General features: G+C 35.2%; 1 pseudogene; it reads right to left on the bottom strand.

Moving 5' to 3' along the window:
- Window positions 1-11,987: 11,987 nt before the first annotated feature.
- On the bottom strand, window positions 11,988-12,132 carry LOC119037829 (uncharacterized; annotated as a pseudogene).
- Window positions 12,133-12,579: the final 447 nt, after the last annotated feature.

Here is a 12,579-nt window from a genome sequence, read left to right as displayed (position 1 = left end):
AAAAAAATCTATATCAGACTTTTGAAGATGCTATCCAAGAATCTGGCTTCCAAATAGCTTATATGTAGATGTGACTGAGATCCTTGCCTTTGGGACACTGACAGATCCTGGAACACCCTCAATTCCTGGGAGCCACAAACATTTAAGAGACCATCATGAAGGTCTTAGACCTAGGAACAAGCTGAACAATAAGATTCTTCTCTGATAGGAAACCATGCCTCCAAGACTATGAGAGAGGGCTGTTGTATCTAATGTACAGGAACCTACACAGACAAATAAAATGAAGAAATAGAGGAATATAAGGTAAAAGTAAAGAAGCAGACTTTAATGAAACAGTGATAAGTTATTTACCTGATATAGAGTTCAAAATAATGGTAATAGAAATACTTGCCCTGGCTGGTGTAGCTCAGTGGATTGAGTGCCGGCCTATGAACCAAAGGATTGTGGTTCGATTCCCAGTTGGGGCACATGCCTAGGTTGCAGGCCAGTTCCCAGAAGGGGACACACGAGAAGCAACCATACATTGATATTTCTCTCCTTCCCTTCCCCTCTAAAGATAAATAAATTAAAAATCTTTAAAAAAAGAATACTCACCAGGGTCAGTAGAAAATTTGTGAGCAAAGTGATCATTTCAACAGAGAGCTAGAAAAATATGAGGAAGTATCAAACAGAAATCACAGAGATGAAGAATAGAATAATTGAACTAAATTCAATAGAGGGGTTCAAAAGCAGAATAAATGAAGCAGAAATGATCAGTCAACTCAAAAACAGGGTGGTGGAATTTATTCAAGCTAGAAGCAAAAAAGAATAAAAGAGACTAAAGATACCTTAAGAGACTAATGTAATACTAACTATCAAGAACTCTAATACTCACATCATAGGGGCCCCATAAGGAGAAGAAAGGGGCAGAAAATTTATCTAAAGAAATCATGACTAAAAAGTTTTTCTAACATGAGAAATGAATCCGACATCCAGACCCGGAAAGCCCTGAGAGTTTCAAATAAGATGAATCTAAAGAGACACATATAAAGACATATTATAATTATAATGTTGAAAGTTAAAGAGAAGGAGACAATCTTAAAATCAGCAAAAGAAAAACTTGTTACAAAGAAAACCTCATAAAACTACCAATTTTTTTGTAGAAATTTTGCAGGCCAGAAAAGAGTGGCATGGTATATCCAAAATACTGAAAGAAAACAAAAACTGCTAACCAAGAATATTCTGTCTAGCAAAGTTTTCCTTCAGAATTCAGGGAGAGATAAGTGTATTCCAGGAAAGCATAACTTAAATTTCATTACCACAAGATTTGTCTTACAAAAAACGTTAAAGGGATTTTTCAAGCTGAAATGGAAGGGTTACAAGGAGGAACAGGGAAATGTGAAAGTATAAATCTCACCAGTAAATGTTAATATACAGTTAAATTCAAAGTACTCTAATGTTTTAATGGTGCTAAGTAAATCATATACTGAGCTAATATAAAGTTAAAAAAACAAAATTAAAAAAATAGTTATAACTAATTTACAAAGGAATGCACAAGGTACAGTGAGGTAAATGGTAAAATCAAAGTTAAAACTTGAAGAGAGGGGTAAAAATGTAGAGCTTTTGTATGTATTCAGTCTTAAGTTGTTATCAGCTTAAAATAGATTATTAAAACTATGTTTTATATAAACTTCATGGTAACCACAAAGCCAAAACTATAGTAAATGCACAAAAGAGAAAGAATCTAAGTAAACCACAACAGAAAATCATCAAACCACAAAGGAAAAGAGCAAGAGAAGAAGAGAACAAAGAAATGACAAAAACAGCCAGATAATAATTAAAATGGCAATAGTAAGTCCATATTCATCAACAATTACTTTAAATGTAAATGAAACAAATTATGTAATTAAGAGACACTGAGTGGCTAAATGGATAAAAAAATAAAACCCAACTATATGTTGTCTATAAGGGACTCACTTAAGCTTCAAGAATACATGTATGCTGAGAGTAAAGGGATAGATAAAGATATCTCTTCCAAATAGAAACCAAAAATATTGGGGTAGATATACTTATATCAGACAAATGGACTTTTGTACAAATACTTCAATAAGAGACAGAGAAGGTAATTATATAATTATAAAGGGGTAAATCCAAGAAGAGGATATTACATTTGTAAATATTCTGTACCTGATATGGAAGTACTTAAATATAGAAGCAAATATTAACAGACCTAAAGGGAGAAAGAGACAGAAATACAAGAATAGTAGGGGACTTCAATACTCATATTCAACTGTGGATAGATCATCAAGACAGAAAATGAATAAGAAAACATTGGACTTAAAAAACAGATTAGAACAATTGGATTTAACAGCCATTGATGGAACTCTTCATCCAAAAGCAGCAGAATACACATTCTCAAGAGTACATGGAACAGTCTCCAGGTTAGATCATATGGTAGAGACCTTAAAACAAATCTTAATAGACTTAAGAAGGTGGAAATCATATCAAGAAACTTATCTAACCACAATGGTATAACGCTAGAAATCAATTAAAGAAGAAAAAATAAAAAATTTACAACCCTGTGGAGATTCAGCAACATGCTTAAAAACAACCATGGGTCAAAGGAGAAATAAAAAATATCTGAAGATGAAAGTGGAAATACAACATACCAAAATTTATAGGATGCAGCAAAAGTGGTGATAAGAGGGAGGCTTATAGCAATAAATACTTACATAAGAAACAAGTAAGGCCCTGACTGGTGTAGCTCAGTGGATTGAGCATGGGCTGTGAACCAGAGTCACTGGTTCGATTCCCAGTCAGGACACATGCCTGAGTTGTGGGCCAGATCCCCAGTGGGGGCCATGTGAGAGGCAACCACACAACAATGTTTCTCTATCTCTCTTTCTCTTTCCCTTCCCCTCTCTCTAAAAATAAATTAGTAAAATATTTTTTAAAAAGAAACAAGTAAGATAACAAATAACAGTCTAACACTGCACCCCAAGGAACTAGAAAAGTAAAAACAAGCTAAGCTCAAAGTTAGTAGAAAAAGGGAAATAATGAAGATCAGAGCAGATATAAATGAAAGAGACTACAAAGACAATAGAAAAGGTCAATGAAGCTAACAGCTTGTATTTTTTTTTTTAGAAATTAATTTTTTTAATTTTAAAGTTTTTTTTTAAGATTTTATTTATTTATCTTTAGAGGGGAAGGGAAGGAGAGAGGGAGAGAAATATCTGGATTCCTGTGGGTTAAAAGATAAACAAAATAGACAAGCATTTACTTACATTCACCAAAAAAGGGAGAAAATGGGGTTAGTAGGTGGCAGGGTCCTAATATGTAGCGAGAGAAGATGTTTTGACCTTGGGTACTGGGCCCAAAGTGCAATATACAGATCTTGTATCATGGAAATGTATACTAGAAACCTATATAATTCTACTGACCCCAGTAAGTTTGACCCAAGCAAATTTAATTAAAAAGAGATGATTCATGTGCATAAAATTTAAAATGAAAAAGTAGACAGTATGATTGATTCCATACAAATACAGAAAATAATAAGAGAATACTGTGAACAATAATATGCCAACAAACTGGACAACCTACAAGGCAATGGTAATTCCTTGAAACATACAGCCTACCAGGAATGAATCATGAAGAAACAGAAAATCTGAACAGAACAATTACTACTAAGGAGATTAAATCTGTACCCAACAACATCTCAAAAAACAGAAGTTTAGAACAATATGGCTTCACTAGGAATTCTACCAACAGAAGAATTAATACCAATCCTTCTCAAACTCCCCTAAAAAATAGAAAAGAAGGGAACACTGCCAAACTGATTTTATGAGGTTAGCATTACCCTGATACCAAAACTAAACAAAAAATCATAAAGAAAGAAAGAAAGAAAATTTCAGGCCAGTATCGCTGCTGAATATAGGTGCAAAAAACTTCAACAAAATATACCAAACTGAATTCACGAATACATGAAAAAAGATTATAGAGCATAATCAAGTGAGATTTATTCCAAGGATGCAAGAATAATTCAACATCTACAAATTAATCAATGTGATACACCATATTACCAAAATGAAGGATAAAAATTGTAAATAAATAGGGGAGTCATAAATAAATGTAGAGAAGGCATTTGACAAAAGTCAATATTTATTCATGACAAAAACACACAAGAAACCTGGTATAGAAGAATGTGCCTCAACATAATAAATGCTATATATACAAGGCCACATCTCACATACTCAACAATGAAAAACTAAAAGCTTTTCTTTTTAAAAAATTTTATTTAGTTATTTTTCAAGTACATTCTTTTGTCTATTTCTCCCATCCCAGCCCCCCCGCCCTATGCTCCCCACCTCCCTCCCATTTCCCCCCCCCCTAGTCCTCATCCCTGTGTCTTTCATACTTGTTCCTCAAAAATCCCTCCCCCTTTTCCCCCTTAAATTCCCTTCCCTCTCCCCTCTGGTCACTGCCCACTTGTTTTCTATTTCAGTCTTTGTTTTTATTCTGTAAAAGCTTTTCTTTTAAAATTAGGAATATGACAAGAATGTCCACTCTCATCATTTTTATTCAATGCAATGTTAAAATTGCAGACAATTAGGCAAGAAAAAATAAGTAAAAGTCATCAAAATTGGAAATAAGTAAAACTGTTGCTGTTTTCAGATTACATGGTATTATACAGAGAATACACTAAAGACTCCACAAAAAATGTTAGAACTAATAATGAATATAGTAAAGTTGCAAGACACACAAAAATCAACATACAAAGACACGTTGTGTTTCTATACACTAATAACAAATTATCAGAAAGAGGAATTAAGTACACAGTCCCATTTAAAATTGTATCCAAAGAATAAAATACTTAAGAATAAATTAACTAAGGCACTGAAAACTATAAGGCATTGATGACAGAAACTGAAAAAGATACAAATAATGTAAAGATATTCTGTGCTTATGGGCAGGAAGAATTAATATTGTTAAAATGTCCACAGTACCAAAGTGATCTACAGATTAAATGCAATTGCTATCAAAAATCCAATGGCATTTTTCACAGAAATGAAAAAAATAATTTTAAAATTTTATGAAACCACAAAAATCCCAAGTAGCCAAAAAAAAAAAATCTCAAGAAAAAACAAAGCTAGAGGTGTCATACTTTTTGGTTTAAACTATACAGACCTTGGTATCCACAAGGGTTTGGTTCCAGGACCCTCCCCCACACATCCACCCTGCACATACCAAAATTTGTGGATGTTCATTCACATCCTTTATATAAAAGAGCAATAAAGTCAGCCCTTTGTACTGAAGTTTCTCAACTATGGATCAAAAACATTTCTGATGTACAGTTGTTAAAATCCCCAGGCTCAAAATCCATGGATAGAGAGGGCTATATCTATTGAAAAAATCTGCATGTAAGTGGCCCTGAAGAGTTCAAGCTCATGTTGTTCAAGGGTTAACTGTTATTACAAAGCTATAGTATACAAAACAACATGTCACTGGCCTAGCCTGGGTTATTTCAACTAAAGCTATGAGACAAGTTCATGGGAGAAAAGACATCCCCAACTCCTCCCCCAGGCAGCCCTTTAACCAAGAGCTGGTTGTATGCAGGCTGAGGAAGTCTTAACTAGTCCCCTTCAGCCCTTTGGGCCATACCCTATTTACTAAGTGTCCTGAGACATTTCTCCACCTTATTGTGGCTTCTCTACACCCATGTTCTACATGGTCTAAACCAATGCAGAGGAGCCATTATAGTTCCCAGTCAGGAGAATAGATCTATTATTTTCCCTCAAAATGGTACCACACTTAAAACAAAGTGTGAGCCAGCATTATTTTCTATAGTCATATTTGCTGTGTGTATTTTAAACATTCTATTTCAAAGGATTAACCATACATAAATTAATGGAATTAAAGAAAAAAGAATGTTAGTAAAATCAACAGTGATGCAACCTCTCTTGACCAATCTCAGAAAGTTGGGAACAAGTAACTTAACCTGAAAATCAATTATACCAGAAGCATTAAGGTACTTCTGTTTAATCTTTCAGGTTACATTAAAATCCTAGCTTCAGACCAGAATTACAGAATGGTTATTTGTTGATTAGCTTGAAACCTATTGCAAGAAAATTACATCACTCTTTTTCTTACCTGTGAAAACAGTGACTAAATCTCCTAAGAACCACAACCACTCAATGTGCAGAGACTCAATACCAAGATAAAGCTTTCCAGATATTGGGCCCAATCGTCCCCTCTTCTTCCTGTTTTTTAAAGATTACAATTTGGACCCAATTTGAACATTTTCCAGACCATTTTCACCAGAGGTCTTAACCCCCTTCATCCAGATCCTTTGAGGAAGGCTTAGGGGCTCACAATGGGATCCATAATATTTGGATCAAAAGGGTGATGATAGCTGTGCTGCAACCCCTAAGGAGAAGCAGGAAACTCACCCTAGAGGAGTGAACATGTAGCCAAGAGTTAGGAAGTACACAACTCACTTCAGTCTCAAAGAAATTTTGAAAGAGGAGAGTCTTCCTCAATCCCAAATACAGTTTTCAAAAGCAAGGTTCTTGAGAAGGATGGTATTGAAAAAGCAGGAGCTTGCATAGGTTGGTAAACAGTACCTCATGGAGTGGACTGGGGATACCCAGGCACTGCTGCCAGAGTTGAGATGTAAAAGAGCAGGTTGACTTTGGATGAGGAAAGAAATCAAGAGATGTGGAAATGGGAGGAACCATGCATATTACCTCCAGCATAGCATGTAGTAAGTGACCATCGCTTTTGGTACATGAATACGTTAATTACTTAACTAATTTTAATTAATTTATAATTCTATGCTTTCGATTTCTCAGTGGTGGGTATGGGTCAGGTGATTTGGGTTTTACCTATTTAGGGAAACTTCTTATTTATTTACTTAATTAATTTTTTTCCAATCACAGTTTACATTCAGTATTTGGATCAGTTTCAGTTGTATAGCATATTGGCCTTTTACATGCTCTACAAAGTGCTAGTTCCAATATTTCCATTATCCAGCTGGCATCATACATAGTTATTATAATATTACTGGATATGTTTCCTTTTCTGCAATTTCATGACTATTTTGTTACCACCAATCTGTACTTGTCAATCCCTTCACTTTTCTCATTCAGTCCCTCAAACAACAACCCCAGTAACAATCAGTCTGTTCTCTGTATCTATGAATCCATTTGTGTTTTGCTTTTTTATTTATATTGCTCATTATATTCCACATATAAGTTAAATCATATGGTATCTGCCTTTCTCTGACTGACTTATTTCACTGAGCATAATACCCTCTAGAGCTATCCATGCTGTCACAAATAGTAAGATTTCATTCTTTTTTATGGCTGGGTAATATTTATTGTATATAGCATCACAACATTTTAATCCACTCATCTACTGATGGGCAATGGGTTGCTTCAATATCTTGGCCATTGTAAATAATGCTGAAATGAACAAAGGGATGCATATATTCTTTTGAATTAGTGTTTTGGATTTCTGCAGATATATACCAGAACTGGAATTTGTAGGTGATAAGGCAGTTCCATTTTTAAATTTCTGAGGGAACTCCATGCTGTTTTCCACAATGGCTGCACTTTCTGTATTGTCAGCAATAGTACATGAGGGTTCCCTTTCCTCCGCACTCTAGTCAACACTTGTTTGTTCATTTATTGCTAATAGCCCTTCTGATGGGTGTGAGGAGATTATCTCACTGAGGTTTAAATTTGCATTTCTCTAATGATTAGTGACATTGAACATGTTTTCACATATGTGTTTAGGTCCTTTGTCCATTTTTTAAAAATTAGATGGTTTGGGGTTGGGTTTTTTGGGGGGAGGGGGATGTTGTATTCTTTATAAATTTTTAATATTAACATATTATTCGATGTATCATTGGCAAATCTGTTCTCCCATGAAGTGGGTTATCTTTTCATTTTGTTGATGGTTTCCAATAATTTGCAAAAACATTTTAGTTTGATGTAGTCCCATTTGTTTAATGTACTTTGTTTCCCTTGCCCAAGGACATATATCAGAAAACATATTGCTATGTGTTGCATCCGCCATCACCAGAAACAGAGGTTCGGAGACTTTCAGAATTTTCAAGATGTTACTTTATTGGCCAAGTTTTACCTGCACAGGGGCAAGCTCTCTGAGTGTCCGAGGACACTCTGCTCAGGAGAGCTGCAGATGAGAGCCGCGCCCTGGCGCTTACAGCTATGTCCTTCTTTGAACAGAAGCAGACGTGGCTGTTAGCTATTAGCTAGCTCTAAACAGCTGATTGCCATTGGCTTATTAGGGAAATTCAAAAGGCTCTTTAAAAATTTCCCTGTTCCTGGTCAGCCTAACTTTAGTTCCTGGTCAGCCTAACTTTATCCGGGGCTCGTTCGGGATTGTCCCTTTTCAACATCTGTTTTGGACCTCAACACTATGGAAATGTTGGAGACTTTACTGTCTGTTTTCTTGCAGGAATTTCATAGTTTTGAGTCTTACATTTAAGTCTTTGATCCATTTTTGAGTTTATTTTTGTGTATGGTTACAAGGAGGTGATCTAGTTTATTTTTTTTGCATGTATCTGTTTAATTTTCCCAACACCATTTGTTGAATAGGCTGTATTTAGCCCATTGTATGTCCTTGCCCCCATTGTCAAATATTAATTGTGTATACATATGTGGGTTTATTCCTGGGCTTTCTAGTTTGTTCCATTGATCTATATGTTTGTTTATATACCAATACAATGCTGTTTTGATTAATATTGTCTTTCAGGATATAGTTTGACATTAGGCAGCATGGAAACTTCAAACTTCGTTCCCTCTCAACATTTCTGTGGCTATTTGAGGTCTTTTGTGGTTCCATATAAATTTTTGAAATATTTGTTCTTGTTCTGTGAGATATGCTATTAGTATTTTTATAGGCATTGTGTTGAATCTATAGATTACTTTGGATAGTAGGGGCATTTTAATGATATTGATTCTACCTATCCATGAACAAAGTATATGCTTCCACTTATTTGTATCTTCCTCAATTTCTTTCTTCAGTATCTTACAATTTTCTAAGTACAGGTTTTTTACCACTTTGATTAAATTTATTCATAGGTACCTACTATTATTTTTTAATTGCAAATGGGATTGTTTTCTTAGTATCTTTCTGATATTTCATTACTGGTGTATAAAATGCCACCAATTTCTCAATATTAATTTCGTATCCTGCTGCTTCACTGAATTCATTGATCAGTTCTAGTAGTTTTTTGGTGGAATTTTTAGGTTCTCTATATACAGTGTCATGTTATCTGCAAATGATGACAATTTTACTTCTTTTCCAATTTGGATGCCTTACATTTGTTTTTCTTGTCATACTGCTGTGGCTGGAACTTCCAGAACTATGTTGAATAAGAATGGTGAAAGCACACATCCCTGGCTTTCTCCTGATCTTAAAGAAAATGCTTTTAGCTTTTTCCCATCAAGTATAAAGTCAGTTGTGAGTTTGTCATATATGGTCTTTATTATGTTAAGTATGTTTCCTCCATACCCATTTTTGCTGAGAATTTCTAATCATAAATGGGTGCCATATTTTGTCAAATATTTTTCTGCATCTATTGATATGATCATATGATTTTTATCTTTCACTTTGTTTATGTGATGTATCAGATTTATTGATTTGTGAATATTATACCTACCTTGCATCCCCAGGATAAATCCCACTCGATCATGATGTATGATGTTTTTAATGTATTGCTGGATCTGGTTTGCTAATATTTTGTTAAGAATTTTAGTGTCTATGTTCAGCAGGGATACTGGCTTCTATTTTTTTCTTTCTCTGTGGTATCTTTATCTGGTTCTGGAATTAGGATAATGCTGGCCTTATAAAATGAGCTTGGGAGTCTTCCTTCCTCTTGAAATATATGAAATAGCTTGAAAGGAATATGCATTAGTTCTTCTTTGAATGTCTGGTAAAAGTTACCTGTGAAGTTGTCTGGTCCAGGAATTTTGTTTGCTGAAAGTTTTTTTTCATTACTGATTCAGGTTTTGTCTTGAATCAGTAATAAAAAAACTTTCAGCAAACAAAATTTGTTGCTGATTTTATTAGTTGTAATCAGTCTGTTCAGATTTTCTGTTTCTTCTTGATTCAGTTTTGGGAAATAGTAAATTTCTAAGAATTTATTCATTTTTTTCCATTTGGAATCCAATCTGTTGTCGTATAGTTGTTCATAATATTTTCTTATAATACTTTGTATTTCTGTGGTATCATTTTTTACTTCACCTCTATCATTTCTGATTTTCTGTATTTGGGCCCTCTCTCTTTTTTTCTTGATGAGTCTGGTTAAAGGTTTATCTGTGGGGGGTGACTTTCCTCACCAGTCCCCTCAGGCACCACAGATGAGAGTAAACATGACTGAGATATGATGTTATCTGCTTGGGGAGGAGAGGTGGCCATTTTCCCAGAGGAAAAAGGCTGTGAGCAGTGGCCAGTTTCTCAGGGGAAAAAGGCCTCGAGCCCCTTTCTCCAGAGACTTTTACTGGGTTCTAATACACAGGAATACAGGGTGGCAAGAATCAAACAGTAGATAACATTTCAAAGAAATTTGAGGGCTTACTATGAGTCTGAGTCTGTCAGGAACAGAGTTTTAGGATTTCCTGCTCAAATCCTTAACACATGAATGAAAGCACTTTTAGTACAGCAGATTTCACAGGTTTATCAGGAAGTCTTTGTGATGCCAGATTTTCCCCCAGACACACTCTAGCAAGTCAAGGAGCTGCGCCTCTCCCCAACAGGTGTTTAGGCTTAAGGCGGTTAGAGCCAGGGAGCACTTCTCCCAGAGAACATGGGGACTTGGGCTATGTCAAAGTTGGGCTATGTCGAAGTTGGGGGGTGAGAGTCCATTGCTCCCTCTTTGTTGCAGCCCCCGAGTCCTTCCATGAAGGCCTCCCGAGTGACTGAGTCTGGCTTAGGTTGCCCCCGCTGTGAGGGGTTGTACCTGTCATTGACTTTCAACCAATCTTTGGGGCCAGGGAGAGGAAACTGAGGCAGCGTTTGTTACCAGAGACAAGCTTTGTCTCCTGCAGCTCACATTCCAGAGGTAGTTTGTTGGCCCTTAACCACAAGGAGTCGAGATACAATTCCTAGAACCAGGCAGAATGGTCTACAACATTTATCAATGTTATTTATGTTTTCAAAGAAGTAGCTCTTGGTTTCATTAATCTTTTGTATTGTTTTTTAGACTTGGTTTTATTTCACTTGATCTTTACAATATTTTTTTTCTATTCACTTGGCTTTGTTTTTCTTTTGACTAGATCCTTTTGGTGTAAGTTAAATTGTTTATTTAAGTTTTTTGTTTGTTTGTTTCTTTATGTAGGCCTGTATTACTATGAATTTTCCTCTTAGGATTGCTTTTACTGTGTCCCATTGATTTAGGGTTGTTGTGTTCTCCTTTTCATTTGTTTCAAGCTAACTTTTGATTTTTCCCTGACCTCATTATTAACCTATTCCTTGTTTAGTGGCATTTATTTAGCCTTCATGTATGTGTTTTTAGTTTTTCTTCCATGTAATTGATTTCTAGTTTCATGCCATTGTGATCAGAGAAGATGCCTGATATGACTTCAATCTTCTTCAATTGAAAGTGTTATTTGTCTTAACGTGTAGCCTATCCCAGAAAATATTCCATGTGCACTTGAAAAAAATATATATTCTGCTGCTTTGGGGTAAAATGCTCTGAAAACGTCAATTAAATCTATCTGGTCTAGTATGTCATTTAAGGCCATTCTTCCTTGCTGATTTTCTATCTGGATGACCTATCCACTGATGTTAATGGGGTATTAAAATCCCCTGCTATGACTGTATTACTGTCCATCTCTTCCTTTATGTCCATCAGTATTTGATTTGTATCTTTAGGTGCTCCTATGCTGGGTGGATAAATGTTTACTAGAATTGTATCCTCTTGTTGTATTCCTCCTTTTATCATTTTGTAGTGTCCTTCTTCGTCTCTTATTATAGCTTTTTTTTAATTTGTCCCAGGCATGAACCACCTCTGGCCACCAATGCAGGCAACAAGCTAGGATGAACTAAGGACCATACAACTGCTTTGCCCCTGACTGATATAAGAGTAACACCACCAATCATGTGTGTCCTTGCCCATTGCCAGGGGGTTTATAGCTTTTGTTTTAAAGTCTGTTTCATCTAATATAAATATTGCTACCTCAGTTTTTTTTTAGTTTTTCATCTGCATGAAATATCTTTTTTAATCCAATTAGTCTGGGTGTATCTTTCAGTCTGAGGTGGGTCTCCTATAGGGCAGCATATATATGGTTTTGTTTTTTTATTTATTCAGCTATGCTATGTTTTTTTATTGGAACAATTAAGTCTTTTACATTTAGGTGATTATTGGTAGGTACATACTTATTGCCATTTTATTCTCTATAACTAAATTCCTCTTTTTTTTCCTTCCTTCTTTTTGAAGAAGACCCATTAATATTTTTGTAATACTGGTTTGGTGGTAATAAATTCCTTTATCTTATTCTTGTCTGGGAATTTCTTTATTTCTCTTTTAGTTTTAGATGATAGCCTTGCTGAGTAAAGTAATCTTGGTTGTAGGTC

This window comes from Artibeus jamaicensis, unplaced genomic scaffold (assembly GCF_021234435.1).
Source record: "Artibeus jamaicensis isolate MK-2021 breed Jamaican fruit bat unplaced genomic scaffold, CSHL_Jam_final contig_834, whole genome shotgun sequence".
NCBI classification, from domain to species: domain Eukaryota; kingdom Metazoa; phylum Chordata; class Mammalia; order Chiroptera; family Phyllostomidae; genus Artibeus; species Artibeus jamaicensis.
This window is presented reverse-complemented; position numbering and strand designations above follow the sequence as displayed.